General features: G+C 43.4%; 1 protein-coding gene across 5 annotated transcripts in view; it reads left to right on the top strand.

Moving 5' to 3' along the window:
* PAX2 (paired box 2) overlaps positions 1 to 16,651 on the top strand; it is a 117,526-nt gene extending 100,875 nt beyond the window's left edge. For all 5 annotated transcript variants that reach the window (XM_080400814.1, XM_080400811.1, XM_080400809.1 and 2 more), the window contains one exon: positions 1 to 16,651. This exon is cut by the window's left edge. The gene's annotated coding sequence lies outside the window, so the exon portion shown is untranslated.

Raw genomic sequence — 16,651 nt, 5'->3', positions numbered from 1 at the left:
AAAAGACTGGGAAGTTTTATAGATTAAAAAAAATAATAATCCAGAGTTATGAGCATTCAACAAACATTCTAGAATGATATGAACATTTCTGGTATTAAGACAATCCAGATTACATGAGGTCCCAACAAACTGCAGATGCTTCCTATGTCTGCCCATTGACAGTTCTGCCTTCCTGTTGCAAGTACTGCTGGAGATGGTAGACCAGACAAAACATAAGCCTGGGCCAGTCTTACAAATTCTATACTCCTAAATCCACAGATTTAGCATTAAACTTAAGTAAATTCACACTGCAACTCTGATGTACATTTCTAATAGCCACTGTGCAGGAGCTGTATATTGAATACTTTTTGTTTGTCTTGCCATCTTAGCTAGCTACCTTTTGTATCCTGGTTAGTTCTAAATGCAACCTTCTCTGTGCTTATTTTGGTCCATTTTGTCTTCACTATTTTATGCAGACTTCAGTTTTGAATCATTGCCTTTTCAACGACAGGAGGTTTTTCTTCTCCATTTCACAATACAGAAAGATGTGTTTTGTTTCAGGTTTTACTCTCTTTTCAGGTTTTAGGGATAGTATTTTTTATAAAAATGTTTGTGTTTCTGTTCCAAAGGTTCAGTGACATAAGAGAAAATACACCCATTTACTTCATTAATGCATTCTATGTCATGTTCATCTGACTGGCTTAGGACAGCCTGATCATAACCACTTTTCTTAGAAGCTTGCTTTGTCTTCTGTATCCACCACTGTCAATCAGAAGTCTGAAGTCAAAAGAGTTACACTCATGTAAACAACACGTAAGTGAAACTGGAATCAGGCATTGACTTTTAAGATAGTTGTTTTCAAGTTCATTGCCACAGCTACCCCAGAGGAGACTCCTAGTGCACTGTGATCATCTTGTCTGGCCTCTGATATGAGATACCCATAGGGCTGCTTTGAATTAATTCCTGCTGTGGGTCCAATAGCTGGGACTGAGCTAAGGGAATCTGTTTCTGAGGAACATTTGCTACCAAGTATAAAGATTTGAGTGCTGGAAAATACAGTGAACCCTAGCTAAAATATTTTGACAGGTGATTACCTGCACTGTTGGAAACATGCACATTATTTCTGGTTGAATTTACCTACTATCAACTTATAGCTGCTGGAGCTATGTCAGATCTTTGTATACTACGTTGCAGAGCTTTTGCTACCCAAATTGTACATTCTTCACTTTGCTTTATTTTTCTAAACTGTAGTACTACTAATCTTGTTTTTAATGAGGAAAAAAAAACCCCTTTGTAAATAACCTCTATTTAGGCTTCATATCTCTGTGTGGAGGCCCTCTTTATAAAAAGACACGACTCCAACACAAGTGCCTTCTCATTAGAAATCCATGATGTTTTTGTTCTGTGGGATTGCAGCCAGCCAGGTTCCCCCTTCACAGATACCTGTAGTTCAGACTGGCCCTTTCCGAGCACCACATACACCTCCTAAGTTTTCTTATTTCTCTGTGTCTGTCTGCATGACTTCTGTGTAGAAAAATCACTTCTCAGCTATTATTGCCACCATTGTCAATTTGTATATGTTAGTTACTATATGTATTATTGTTTGTTGTCTTAAACTACAACAGAGCTGGTCCTTGCCCCAAACAACTTACATTTTAGGATCCCACATTAAAAAATGCTACATTCATACGCGTCCTCATTAATCCTACTATCTCAAGTCATAACTGTTATTTTGGATCCACTCATCTCCAATGGGAGTATTTCTAGATCTGATCCCCTGCACTACAGATGAACCTGAGCTTTATTTACCTGAGGTAACTACAATGGAAACCTGTTACAGAAGCCTTGAGAAGGAGCTACTTGCACCATTTCCTTGGCGTGATCACACCAAAAGAAGGAAAATAAAAGTGTTTGAAAACAAACTTTCCCTCTGCCCAGTATGTCTTTGCATGACTGCCTTTTCTTGTACACTTGATCTTAGTACAGTAACTTTTAACTGGCTTCCTAACTGGCAGGAAACCTGGGGGCACTACAAACAGTCTCCCTCAATCTTCTGCAGTTTGACTGTGCCAGCTCCCTGCTTCCCCCATCTCCTCACCCTGCTCCATTTTAGCACTCTAGAGACCTGATGCTCAGATGTTCTCAGGTAGGATGCAGGCTGGAGGTTTGACCCAACTTGGGGTAAAACCAATGTAAAGACAACCATAAACAAGCAGTCTTCTCAATGCTCAGTTGCACCATTTTTACCAGATGAGAATTATTTTTGCATTTGCATTACACCTGACTGAACAAAATAAGAGAGAGCCCATCAACCACCACGCCTCTCGTGTTTCACCACCCCCAGTGTAGGGCTTGCCACTCAGATTCAGTTCTCTCTCCAGGCTGTTCACAATACGGGCACTTGTTTTGTCAGCTGAATTGATGAAACCTTTGGTTCCAAGACAAAGATGATGACTAAATGCTGGTAAACTGACCCACAGTGCTCCAAAAACCAAAGGCAGGTCCCACTAGCCTGCAGCTAAAGGCTCCGGATGGCAATTTCAGAAATGCTGAGCTCTTGACTTAATGCTGCTTCCAGTGAGATCAGCAGGAAAGCTACTGATAACTTTTCCACTGATCTCAGCATTAAGTATCTTGGAACATCCCACTCGCAGTGTAGGGAGAGGTGGGGGAGGAGACAGAAGTGAAGACGACACTAATGGAGCCTATCCTCTGCATGTGCACGCAACCAACATTTCACAGACATGCCTTCCTTGGATCAAGTCTTCAGTACACCTCTTTAGGTCATTCAAAAATTCCTAGAAAAGACATAATTTAAAAAATCTATCTAATCTTTACTTGAATACTTTTGTTTCATCCAAATTGAATTTCTTTCTGGCTTGAGTTGGTTTTAACATTATCCATGCTGTAGCACATGCATGTGCATACATACCTACACTTCTGCATTCAGAAGCTGTGAAGCCAGAGGGACTAAACGATCATCTAGATTGCGCTGCCTAGAAACTGAATCCACACACCAGAGTCACAACATTTTAATGACAATGTAATTACAATGTAATTTTAATTATATTGGGAAGTCACTTGTTGTCTCTATCTTGGACAATGAAATAATGTAACCTGAGATCATATGGTACCAGGCACCCCTCTCTGACCCATACTGAGGGGAAACTGGGAACCCAAACCGATGACATTGTTTTGTAAGATGTGATTCCTTCCTGGATGTCCCTGACCAGTAGACACAATAGCAGATACCAACACATTGTGAGGTGCTGGACACCACTCAGTACCTACTGAAACAGTATTTGGGCATGTATTAGCATTTTGAGGGTTAACCAGATTTCCCCCTAGCTTCCCACTCACTTTCATAGGAGGAAGAAATAGATTTGGGCATCACATACGGAGGCTTCTGGCTGAGCCCCGGAGACACCACACAACTACCACCTCTTGCTGTTGGTTTGGTTGGGTTTCGTTTTTTATTCCTTTTCCCCCAAGCCATGGTGCAAATTGTGGAAAAGCAGCATCCTAACTCCTGTCATGAGACAAGTGGCACTCCCTTCCTCCCCCCTTTCTTGTTCCCATCCCTCTTGTGCATTATCCATCACACCGAGTTGAACTGGAGCGAGCCAAAGAAGAACAGAATTTTTCCTCTCTCTTTCATTTTGTTTTTTTAAAGAATCTCCTCCTCCACCTCCCCTTTCTTCTACTCCTCCTCTTCTTCATCCTCCCACCCACCCCCACCCTGTCCATCTCCCCTCATCCCACCACACACCACCACCCCCCTTTACCGATATCCAACACTGTCAACCCAAACACATGATAAATTGCCCTGTCAACAGAATTCATTCAGGGACCAATTAATTCCACAGAAATGAACCAGGAGCCATCAGTTGCTGAAAAACTCCAAGTGCAGGGAGCGAGGAAGCTAGCTTTGTGAGTGAGAGAGAGAGAGAGAGAGAGAGAGAGGCTTGGGAAGTTAGTCTGACAGAAATTGGTCATTTAATGCTTAAGTGCACCGTAGACAGCCCTGTCATAGCAGCCGGCATGGCAAAAACTCCCCCAGTGCTTTATTTATTAATTATGTGGAGCAGCACGGGGGTCACTTCACTGTCTCGATACAGACTCGTCAACTTTACTTCTTGTCACTGGAAGAGATCCCACAGCATGTGGGATAGAGGGCCAGGCCTTATCTTGGCTCTGTCTCCTGCCATCCTGCCACAACATGAACTAGAAGCAAGTTTGCGAGAGCACCACCTGTGCCCCCCATGAGAGTGGGCAGCGGCCAGCAGGGACACAAGAACAACCAGAAGTGGGTGGCAAACCATTATCCTTCTGCTGCCTGGCTCTTGAGCAGAGGTGGTGGGAGCCTGGAGATTTCATTTGCAAAGCTTCCTCATTATCCTCCTTCAAATTCTCCTTAGCCATGACGCCTGCAAAAATCTGACAGCAGTTAGGCTGCTGATGTATGATGAGTACTGCCTATCCTGCTGATCAATAGCGTCTCATTGCTCCTTACTGTATTCCCTCAGCTGTCCATGCTAGCCACTGCTTCTTGACTTGTATTCGTAAGCTCTCTGAGGGCAGGACCATCTTCCTCGAGCATGTGAGTACAGCACCAGGCACACGCCAGATTCTGATCTCTGAGAAATGCTCCTCGAATGCTAGTAACAGAAATAGTAACAATTCTTTTTACAGAATCACAGAAAACAAGGCTGAAGTTGACCTTACGAAATCGTCAAGACTGCTTCTGCCAAGGCAGCATCAACCACTGCTAAAGTACTTCTACATCTTTTTGTCTAGGCTGTTTTTAAGAACAACAACGAAGGTTACACAACCTCCTTAAGCAATCCACCCCAGTGCTCTACTACCCTGTTCCCCTCTACCCTGCTGTGGCTTTAAGATTTGAAAATGCTCATTTCCCTCACATAAAACATCAAGCCAGGCCCTGAGATATATCTCCATCTTTAAACAAGAGACAGAAATGTGTCTCTACCATATGGCAGAGATTTACAAATGATGCATGGGCTGCTTTTCACATTCTCCTGTCTGGTTGGAAAACAGTGGGATAAATTCTGGTTTAATCCAATATGACATATTTTCCAATTGGGTCAGCAGAACCAAAACTTCATCCACCATATAAAAGCTGAAGAACACAAAGAAATCCTGGGAGTCATGATACTGCACTGGTGCTGGCAGAGTTTGTGTTTCCCACTAGCAACTCTGATGAGTCAAGGGCCTACTGAAGAAGAAATATCTTTTCCTCCACACATGATTACTGGTGTCCAGTGAAGAACTGCAGTGTTGGAACACTTCTAGTCCACACATTATTTACTCTGATGCCTGGATACACAGAGCTACACTTCAAAGTTTTGGATTCTGGGTCTAGATTTTCCCAAACTTTGGGAATGTTCAAATATGGAACTTAAGCACATTTCTGCAGATGTCTCTCTGAATACACACCTGGCCCTCCATACTTATCAGCGTAACAGGGACACATGACTACAGCAGAAGTCTGAGTTGGTGAATCACTGCAGTTCTACCTTGGCAAAAAGTTGTTGCCTTTATCTGTCCTAACCCCTGCCCCCAGTCTGCTTTAAAGTGGCAAGAAATCCTTGCCCTGCCTATCATAGTACACAGAGGGGAGAACAGTTCAGATAAACCCTTCAGCACATCAGACAGCACAACAGATTCAGTTTAACGTCACAAACTACAAAATGTAACCTGCTGATTCAGAGCTACCAGTCGGATCCCTCCAGAGCCTGGAGGACACCTTGGAGGGACATCCTAGACTGCTCCCTTGCACCCACCCCTATCCTAGAGGTGACCTTCCAAGATCACAGCTCCACAACCACCTTATCACAGCACGGGCCAGCTGAAAAACTGGAATAACTGTGCCAGTTTCCTTAAAAGAAAGATGCTTTACACAAGCCAGGGGAAGGATATCTATTCTGTCCTCAAGACCCAACAATATCTCTAAAGAATGTATCTTGAACAACAAATGCTGGGAAGCAAACAACTGATCCAATGACAAACTGTATTTATTTATTTATCTGTATTTCTATTTATGGTTCCACTCTCTCAGTACTTACCCATTAATGGATAAATCTTAGTGTGTTATGGAATATACAGCTTGATCAGGAAATTCAGTTGACACAGGACTATATCAGTCACACAAAATCCTTATAAATCCCTTCCAAGATCAACAGTAGTTGATGTTGCTCCATCAGCTTTAAGTGCATTTTTTAGCATTCATTTCTTGCTAGCAACCAATATTTCATAGAGAAACGTAGATAAAAAATGTTTTCTGTTCCTTAGTTTCACATGTGAAGAGGAAGAGAATGTTTTACTTCAGCTAATGAGTAACGTACATGGGCAAAGATGGTTTTAGCTGATGTGCAGGATGCACAGCCTGCAGTCATCCTTACCACCAGCTCTTACATAACTGCCTGTAGTGCGAGTATTAGCATGCAGGCAGAAACAGTAACCACTCCCCTATCTTTTTGTAATCATTGCAATATTGTATTAGTCAGAAAAAACCCAATCATTCTCCCATGGAAAAAACCCTAGACTCAGTAACCCCAGATATCCCTGCTAGTTCTGTTCATTTCATTCCTATGCTTCATCTGAAAAGTGATGAGGAAAACAACGAATTCAAGAAGTGAAACATAGGTATACAGTTGTCATTCTTTGGCCTTTAAAAATGTCATATTTCAGATATTCAGAATAGGGATCATAGCACAAGCTAATTCTCTCAAGTTACAGCTAATATTCTGAATGGAACATTTGATTAACGTCATTTTCACTAGATTATAACTTCTTTGTAATAGGAACCATGAATGCCCAGAAACAACAAGTAATACTGAGATCAGTCTGATATAGTAGTGATACTATAAATAACCAAAACAAAAGACAGATAAATATTTTAAAATGTTCCTACTTGGTGCCAGAAATAAACTACTCCTTCACACAGCAGGCATGACAGGAGAAATCAGATATGAAATAGTTTTGATAGTGGAGGACCTAATAACAATCAGGTCAGAAAATTTAATTTTGTCTTGGGACAGACTTTCTTAGAGAGATGCTGATCACCTTTATTGTCTATAAAGATAGCAAAAAAGATAAAACCTACTCTGTGGCACAGAGCAGTATTTTGGGCTTCTGCTTGCTTATCCCGAGAGACATCCCTATTATAGAAGCACCCTGTATTCTGCTGTTACAAGTTTATTCAATGATTTGTCCTCAAGGAGCTCACTCTGCAGGCCAAAGAACTCAGTGAGCAGGTCCCTGCACTGCAGCTCTGCTGTGGACATCGTTCCATATAATCACTTCCTCTCTGAAGCACACGTTTTTCTCAAAGCATCATCTCCTGGCAGCATGTGGCAATTTACCTTGCCTAAACTAGAATGCAACAGGTCATCAGTTCCTAATGTGCAACTGTCAAACCACTTCACTGTCTATTGGGGAGTTATCCTGTGATGCAGCTGATAATGATTTGGGGGGGGCGGGGTGTGTCAGTGGGTACCCACCACCATAATCCACAGTTATGCACATCAAGGACACAGGCCTTGCAATATAACTAGTACTGACAAGCAAGAAAAAGTTGTGTGATTCTGTTGCTGTTACCTTTTCATGGACTAACAGCCTGACTCTACAAACCTGCAGGCACTCAACAGCAGAGGATGAAAGGTGGCATTTGGCTGATGAACTTTCCAGTAATGGGGGCTGCTACCTGCAAATGTTCAACAACTCAGAAGACAGCCTTAAAATCTCAGAAACAAAAAAATGTTGGGGATGATAGAGGGTTTCCTCCTCCTTATTAATCCTTCTACTTTCTCAGCCACATGGCTAGTAAAGTGCCATGCTAAAACTGAAAGTTACTTCTTAATCTAATACTTTCTGTGCCGGCACTGGCATTTAAAAGAAAACACACAACTAAAATGTTACAAAGACATAGCAGTCAATAATGCTGGACTGTGTAATCCCAGTCTTGGGTATGCACAGTGTTTAACATGCAGAAAGCGGTATGAAGACTGTATGCAGTCTCTCCTTGCGAGACAGCTCTCACCTGCCCGTGATACCAAAACGGGTATCTAACACGGGGATCGCTTGACTCACTCCCCCGAAGAGGAAGCCAGTGGTAGCTTAAAGGACAGTAGAGAGCTCTGACCCTGCTCCACTTACTCAGGCCATTTTTTTCTTTTAAGCTGCTGTGTGGCACTCCCTGCTGTGTGCTGCTGCCCTCAAAGGGTGGCGGGCAGAGCTGGGGCCCCAGCACTTCAACAGGCTGGTTGCAGCACCAAAGAGCACTCACTGCCCTCACCCTCCTGGAAATCTCAAGTTTGTGCTACCTTACTTGATTCGTTTTGGCTAAACTGAATGTTCTTCCCACCGATACAGCTGGAACCACTCACCACCCAGGTGGGTTTGCCAGTAGCTGTTCCTAAGTGCACCTCTCTCCACATGTCCAGAACCCTGGGAAGGCAGTACCAATGCATCACTGCAGGACTGGAAGGGTGGGGGGCCCAATTAGCTGCAAAGTACCTACTGAAGCCTGTAAGGACTGAAGGCCCACACATTTGAGGCCTGTATGTGAGAACCTAGTGTAACAAGCAGAGAGAACTCCTGCCATAAAGGTGGCAGGAGCTGCTGTCACTGTGTGAGGAGAGGAACTTTGGTTTGGCCCTGGACCTTACAGTGAGTGCTTGTTTTCCAGCAGGTAAAGCCAAGCTGCCTTCACTTTCTTTCTGCCCGATCAGAGTTTTCAAAGAGTACCTGAATAATTCAGGGAGGCTTTGATCTGAGTGCAGATGGACACAGGCATAAACTGTTTCCAGAGCCAGCTGGGAAGCAGTATTCCTGGCACTTCTCACCTCCTGCCACTTCTTCTTGACACCTGATCCTAGGCCAGCAGCTCTCCCAGTTCTCATTGTATTGGCAGCTCAATGATGTGTTTGGTGTCAGTGGAGACCCCACAGGTCTCTCAGCCCCCACAGTCCCTCTCTCCCTCTGTGATATTCATTTACCGCTTGAGAAGCATGGTGGGGCATGAAAGCACATGTGGCTCCACAGGTGTCCTTTAAGGATGGGTAAGATTGCCCTTTGGGGAGAAAAGGCCAGTACAGGCACATTGCTGCTTGGCTGAAATCACGTCTGATCCAGAGGCAAAGGTCTCTGCAAGGGACACAGGGTCTATTTTTGGGTTGGGACAGAGTCAAAGTTGGAGCAGACCTTTTGTACCTAGCTATGAGAGAAGGCGACATCAAGAGCTTTTACTAAGCTTCTGTGGTCTCCCTGTTGCTCCCTTCCTTTTTCAGGCAATCCTGCATCTTGAGACAGGCTTTATTCAGCCTGTTGGGGTTCACCCTGTCCTGAGCAGGACCATCTGTGATTTACATCAGCCCAATCAGGAAAAGAATCCGCTCCTTTAAAGCTATAAGGTATATGCCTTTCATAGACCATTTACAGTTTCTGATGTAGCAATGGACTTGATTTTGTCCAAGTACACGGAGAACATACGCTGAAAATTAATGTATTCACGTTGACTTTAACAGACCAATTCTGGATCTAAACCATTACGAAGAAAGTTTGAATCAGCAAGTATGAGCAAGATGGAAGTTTTTGGTGGGGTTTTGTGTTTGGCTTTTTTTCCCAGTCACTTTCCTATGACTACTCTTTAAAGTATGCTTTTCTCTCTTTGTCTGACTAAACTATAACCTACTATAGGAGCCATGGAAGTTTTCTGATTGTTGATGTGCCTTGCTATATTGATTTGTGCACCTGGACATTCACTATGCTAAGCAGCCAGTCTGCAGTTCTGCCTTTCACTGGACTGCGTACATGTTCTGACCCAAAGAAATGGGAATGAACAGAAAAAAGCAGAAGTTAATGTAACTTGAGGGTCCCTGTGTAGTTCTTCCATCATGTAAAAGCATAGCTCTGTCATACAAACAAGACACAATACAATTCTTCCCACACACAGTAACTACCTTTCCAGCAGGTTCTAAGGATGTGTTCAAATGGATCCCACCACCAGTTTCTCAGCTCTATGCAGGCATTGCTGACCTTGGCCTCAAACTAATGCAGGACTTTCCAGGAGCTCAGAACCATGCCCATTTTACAGTTGGAGAGCAGAGGCACAGGAATTAATTACTGTGTGCATGGTCACACGGCAACTCATAGCTCGGCAGAGAATCGAAGTAATGTCATTTAGATGCCACTTAATGTCACTTAGTATTTGATCCGCTAGACTGTTCTTCCCACAGCTGATCACCCTTTTGTATGTAAATCAGCCACTAGAGCTAGAGGAAAGGCACTATAAACTTAGATATTGAAAGAGGGAAAGAAACTGCTGAAAAAAACATAACAAAGAGACAACATACCTGGCAGGGTTTGCAAAGGGAAAAAATATGCTGTGATTAGCAGTTGAATGTGCAGAGGTATGGAAACTTCCCCTTGTAATGCTGACAGTTCTGCTCGCTAGAATTTTCTATCACCTTTCAAGCCAAGCAGTGACATGGGTCTGCGAGTCCAGAAATGGGCTCCTTGTCCCAAGATGAACTGAATGTCCTTCAGAACCAGGACTATGTTTTTGTTGTGTGTTGTCCATTGCTTGTGCAGCAGAGCTCTGGTCCTTGCTTTTTCAGAAATACCAGAAGTGATAACTTGAAGAGGGGAGGACAGGTTGGGTACATCCAGTCCTGCAGTTCCAAAGTCTCTCTTCTGCTTCTTGATTTACCCATCACAGAATGACAAGTCTCATAGCACAAGGATGAGAATTGACTCTGGGCCCTGAGGAGAAGAAAGAAAAGGTTATGAGTAGGAGTTAAGGAATGGAATTAAAGAAGATAAACAGTCCTGGAGTGCAAAGATGCTGGCAAGCAATATTATCTGAATGTGTTGTCCTAATCAAGCCCATACATCTATTCAAAGGAGTACCATCACATACACAGTGTTTGCAAGCTCAGGCCATGATTAAACAGCAATGACATGTAGCAGTCTATGAAGGAAAGCAGCGGGTGCTGAAATGCTTAGCTGTTTTTCTTTTGAGAAATCAAGTGTGCTTCAAAGATAACAGGCCATGAAGATTAAGCTGCTACTGCACCAAAGCAGAAAAGCAGACGGAGCCACCAGCACTGCCACAGACGAGTACACAGAGATGTTTAAAGGCTGGAGATTTTATCAGCCCCTGCTCAAGGAGGGCTGTAGGTTTCAGCTGTGGAAGGTGAAAAGAGGCAAAGAAGAAGGGAAGGGGAATAATGTGAGGAAGAAGGATTTCATTAATTAAAAGAGATTAATTAGCACCATAAAAGCAAGCACCATGGATTACAGCAACTGTCAGCAAAGAGCAGTGACAGCTGCAGCAGGGCTGGCTGGCCACCCCCATCCCCGGCCACTGGCCATCTCTCCACCTCAAGCCATTGGGGCAGTAAAACAGGCCAGCCTGGCAATCATGGAGTGCTCCCAAAATGAGAGGTAACTTAAAGGATGGATCTCATCTGGACGGTGGAACAAGCTGGTGCTGGATTTTTATACTTTCCATGTCACCTTGAGCAAGTCCCTGATCTTGCTATGCTCCAGTTCCTGAAATAGGGAGATATTTCTTCTAAACTGCCAATTTAAATTGTAAGACCTTTGGGGCAGAGAGTAGAGCACACCTTCTATTATATTTATAAGGGATCAGTAAGCATTAAAGAAGTGCTGCAGTGAAGAGCCAGTCAGTTGGTAACCAGGGTCCAGATACATACAGCTAAAGTTAGAAAAAATGCTCATGCACTACCTCCTCCCCACAACGTACCTTCTGTATCAAGAAAGTATTTTGTAATTTCACTATGTTGGGGGAATTTTTAAACTATAAGTCTGGAAGCAAATATTATCAGTTTATTTTCTGATAAATGTTTGTACTTCTATTGAAAACATTTTTACTTCAATGTTTTCTCCTATTTGTAAAAAATCAGAATAGAGAACGGCTCTAAAAATCATACCGTCTGGATTTTGCCAGAGTGAAACATTTACATTGCTCTTAAAATTACTTCATTCAGTTTAGTCAAACTTCTCAAAGACTGTTCTTGTTCTGGATCACAGCACGCTTTTTGATGTATTAAAATTCCTGAGAGATTCTGTATTTACAGCCATCATTATAACCACCTCCAGCACATTCCACTGCAGCACTACCAGTGACGTATACTATTCACATGTGAAGCATCTTTGTGTTTGCTCTTCAGCATCTATTAATCATGTAAGAACATATTTATTTAGAAGCCAAATAAAGCATGCTACAGGGTGCAGTTCAGTTACGGATATGCACAACACTGGAAGATCCGATCTCCACTAAAGGTCCCATTTGTTCTGTAAAACCACAGTGGGTACTTCCATGTATGTCAGAAACAGAGACTAGAAATCTCACGGGAGAGTGCTCTGGAGAGACTCCTGCTCTCAGCTTTCTAACTCTCAAAGACACAAAAGAGTCCCTGCAGAAATTTCTAAGCTTCTTCGTTGCCTCAGTTTCTCCACATACAAACTGAAGATAATATCTAATCCAGCTTCACAATATGTAACACATACTCATCTGTTCCTGTGGGGCAGGGAGAGGCTTGAGAGCGAAGCACAAAGCAACAGCAACAGAGTTGGTACCTCTCAGTACAGAAACAAATGCAGTTCCTCTCCAAAAACCTGAATGTTCCAGGTAGACTAAGAATCTTCAAAACCAGAAAATTAAACTCCAGCAACGAGCTACGTTGGTTTTTTTTCTGGTGCTCTCAACTGCCACTGCAAGTCACACACATTATCTGGACTCTCAACATAGGGAAAAGAAAATGTGAGAACTGTGGGTCCCCTGCTGTTCACTCTGCCATTTGGATTGTAACTTGCGAGGGACTCATTCTCAGCTCCAAGCACAGAGTGCAGAACTAGGAGATGAAGCTGTAGATTTACTATGTGACATTGGGCAAGTCACTTCTCTTTTCCCATGTCTCAGTTTCCCCAATAGCAAGAAGGAGGGAGGTAAATGACCCAACTCCTGGGACCATTGGAAGGATGCAGTTCACCCTCATCCCAAGCACACAGTGTCTGCCAAAAAGATGGATCGTAAGCATCTTCTGACCCAGACCCTCTACTATCTGTGAGGGCTCCCTGCTCCTTTAAGGTGCTGGAACCAGTGGTCCTGTAAGGCTCTGTACCTGCCTGCTATGCTCACAGCAGCCATCTCAGCACAGACTCAGACTCTGGGCTGCTCCAGTCTATTTTATCACGATTTACTTGGTAACAGGTTACAAATGTGCCATCTGATGAAAATAATGAGCCTTGATGTCACTTAGTGCACGAGGCTCCCTGCGTGTGTGCAGGGAATAGCAAACAACAGCCAGCCTGGCCTCTTTGCAGGTGCCAGCACGACAGGTCCCATGGCAGCATCCTCCCGCTGAGCTCTGCCTCAGTGAGCCTCACCCACCAGCCACATTCAGGTGCTGTCAAAGACTCACTCCAGCATCAAAATCAAGCACAAAGCAACCCTCAGTAGGGCCACTCTCTACAGTGACAGGTCAGTGTCCCTTGGGAACTCACTCAGCAGGCCAGGTCTCAAGGACCCTAGTTATGCCCCCCGCTGCAGCTATGTTCCCCTTCCAGAGGCACAGGTCAGCCAAGGGCAGGGACCAGCCCACCCTGAGGAAATAGTCCCTCTTCTCCTCTTAGCGCTGTCAGTATGATGAGAAAATTTTTCAATGAAAAAAATTCCACTGAAAGTCTAGAGGAAGGTTATCCAGCTCTTGGTGACTAAGTACTCCTGGTCTTAGGGGCTGGTCAAACCAAGCTGTACCAAAGACCTGCTAGGTGGTCCATACCAAAGTCCCTTTGCTTTTGTGAGTCTTCAGCAGGAAAAAAACAATGGAGATGAAAACACTTCTATACTCTATGGGATGGCCTTGAAGGTAAATCTGATAAAGCCAGCGTGGGGCTACAGACAAAGAAAAAGGAAGTAGCAGCTGGTGGGGAAGGGCACAAGCCTATGCAATATGGAGCAGAGAGAGGAGGGCCAGAGAAGATGGGATCACCATGGAAAAGAGCATGAAACAAAGGCTAAAGCAGATATAGGAATGGAAAATGAAAAATGAAACAGGGAGGGCTGTGGAACAGCCAGGACACAGCTCTTCAGTCATACTCCAAAATTTTGTATCTCCCTGCTTTTTTTTTTTTTTTTTTTTTTTTTTTTTTTTAAGCTGGCATTTACCAGAGATTTTCAAGTTTCTACTTAAAGCCAAAACCAACCCATGCTTTCAGGTCGAGAAGGACTCAGTATTTTTGGATGCTTTGGGTAGGCATCCTGATCAAATGCCTGACCAGATACTGTGTCTGGAATGGGCCAATGGGCCAGATTTAAATACTTGAAAATCCCCTGGAGTTACCTGCTCAGAGGAAAGCAGCCTTGCAGCCCCCAACATTTACTATTATATTTAAGTTTTATTTCAATATATAGAAATATACCACAGCCACATGCAGACTGCTAGTCTCTTGGGAATAGGAGACATAATAGGAAAAAAAAATTAAAAATCACTGTTTCACTCTCTTTCTGTGCAGCAATACCAATTTAAAAAGTTATCCAAGGTGCAGGAGGCTCTTACAATACCAGTGCTGGACTAAGGAGCAAGACATAAGGTTTTTAATCCTTCTGCTCCCCTCTGTGGATCCGAAATCCATGTGTGAGGATACAGTCTTTCCAAATTCCAGGCCATTTGGATTATAAAACCCCTGGGATATAATCTGCTTGCCGTTTTTTGTTGTTTGTTTGTTTGTTTTTTTTAAACAAAACACAAAATCTATCATGACAAAGGCTCTGATCTCATGAGAGCCTTTCATTGCTACTGTAATATAAACACTAACCCCACTCATTAAAATCTCATCCTCCTCCCCAGAGCTTCAACACTGCTCATAGTCAGGTTCCATGTGTAAAGGGAAATGGCAGCAGGACAAGAGAGGGTGGATGAGGACATGCAGAGTACTTAACGTTTGTTGAGCTGGTCACAGTGACACCTAGCTTTTTTCCCCCGTGTTGACAGCATAAGGCATACAAGAAATGCAAATCATAGGTTTTGGTGTGCATTATCTTGCACCAAGTCTAACACAGAAGTATCTGAACAGGGAGAAAACATTAAGTATAAAAGAGCTTTTTTTTTAATTTATCAAAGACAGACTTAACAAGAACCAGTGGCTTGAAAGCTAGAATACAGACAAATTCAGATTAAAAATACAGCCCACAGTTTTAATTTACAGTAATTAGCTATTGGAACAAAGTGCCAACTGAAATAGCGAGTTCTTACTCTCTTAATGTCACCTGCACGACACATGCCTCACTTGGGAAGACACAGTAGGCAATTTCTGGATTCCTTCTATGTGTAAACCTATTCTTTCTGTTACCTACTCATCCACTGCTGCCCGGTCCCTCACAAGTTCTTTGTCATCTTTTCTGATCTTGATCAGCATACCAACCCTCTATCACACCTACAAGTTCCTCTTCCCTTTGTTCATCCCTCTTTCAGGTCATTAGCAAATATATTAATACCACTGCTGGCATTGGTACAGGTTGCTGGTTTTGCCTGAACACTACTTTCAGCAACGTAAGAGTTCTCACCAGATCCCTTGCCAGTCTGCTTCCAAACAGATTCTTTTATTTGGAGAGAAATTTTTTCTGCTACCACTTCAGTGTATGGGAGCCTCTGGGATATGGCAGCCAAGGCATTTTCTCTAAATCTCTGTCCACAGACATTTGAGAGGTCCCCATCTGTAAAGAAGTCTGAGCATTCCTATTTTGCAGATGTAAAAGTATGCCACAAGAGACCAATGTCCAGATGCACAAAGCCTTTAAATGCCTAATTCTCACGGATCTCAGCACTGAGTTACCCTTACAGATAAGAGCTCAAATGACTTTGCGGCAAGAGAGCTCTACTTAAAAATCCTATGTCTTAGTCAAAGTGCTTTGGAAGCACAAAAATAGGCCCCCAACCCCAGAGAGCCTTCACGCTCACCCATGCACAATATTGTACAGTCAAGAGACAGACACACTAAAGCCAACATGTGAAGCAGCTACCATCCCTCTCCTCTTCGCAACACCTGCATAACCAAGGCCAGCTCCACTCGGCACCCAGAGAACAGCCGTCTCTGCCTCTACCCGCTACAACCCCTAACCCCTGGGGCCTGCTGACTGCAACAGATAGGAAAGCTCTCTGCAGCAGAGCGTCTGCTGGAATGTTTTTTAATTATCTCTGGAAAGTATGGACTGTGTATCATCATTAACTGGACTAAACACTGACGGTCAGCGAGTCAGGTACCAGTAAACGGTGCAATTAACAGCCAGAGGAGAGAAGTGTATTCAATCTGAAAGCTTTCTTTCTCAATCCATCTCCACTCATCACCCAAAGTGCTGAGCAGCGGACTTTTACTTTCAATTACATTAATCAGGTTAATTCCAAGTTAAAGTCAACATTTTAATCAAGAGGCAGCAAACTCGCGCAGGGAAGTAGAGGACTGAGGGGAAAAAAGGAGGGAAAAGAAGGGCAAGAGGAAGGAGGAGGGCAGAAAAGAAGGAAGGATCGAAGATGTGGGGAGAGAAAGCAGGATATTACAGTGGCAGGCACCACTGAAAGAATTAACTATGATAAATAAGGAATAGGCTTTTATATCGGACCTC

This window comes from Falco punctatus, assembly GCF_963210335.1.
Source record: "Falco punctatus genome assembly, chromosome: 9".
Taxonomy (NCBI): Eukaryota; Metazoa; Chordata; class Aves; order Falconiformes; family Falconidae; genus Falco; species Falco punctatus.
Note: the sequence above shows the minus strand (reverse complement) of the source record. Positions and strands in the feature narration are given on the sequence as shown.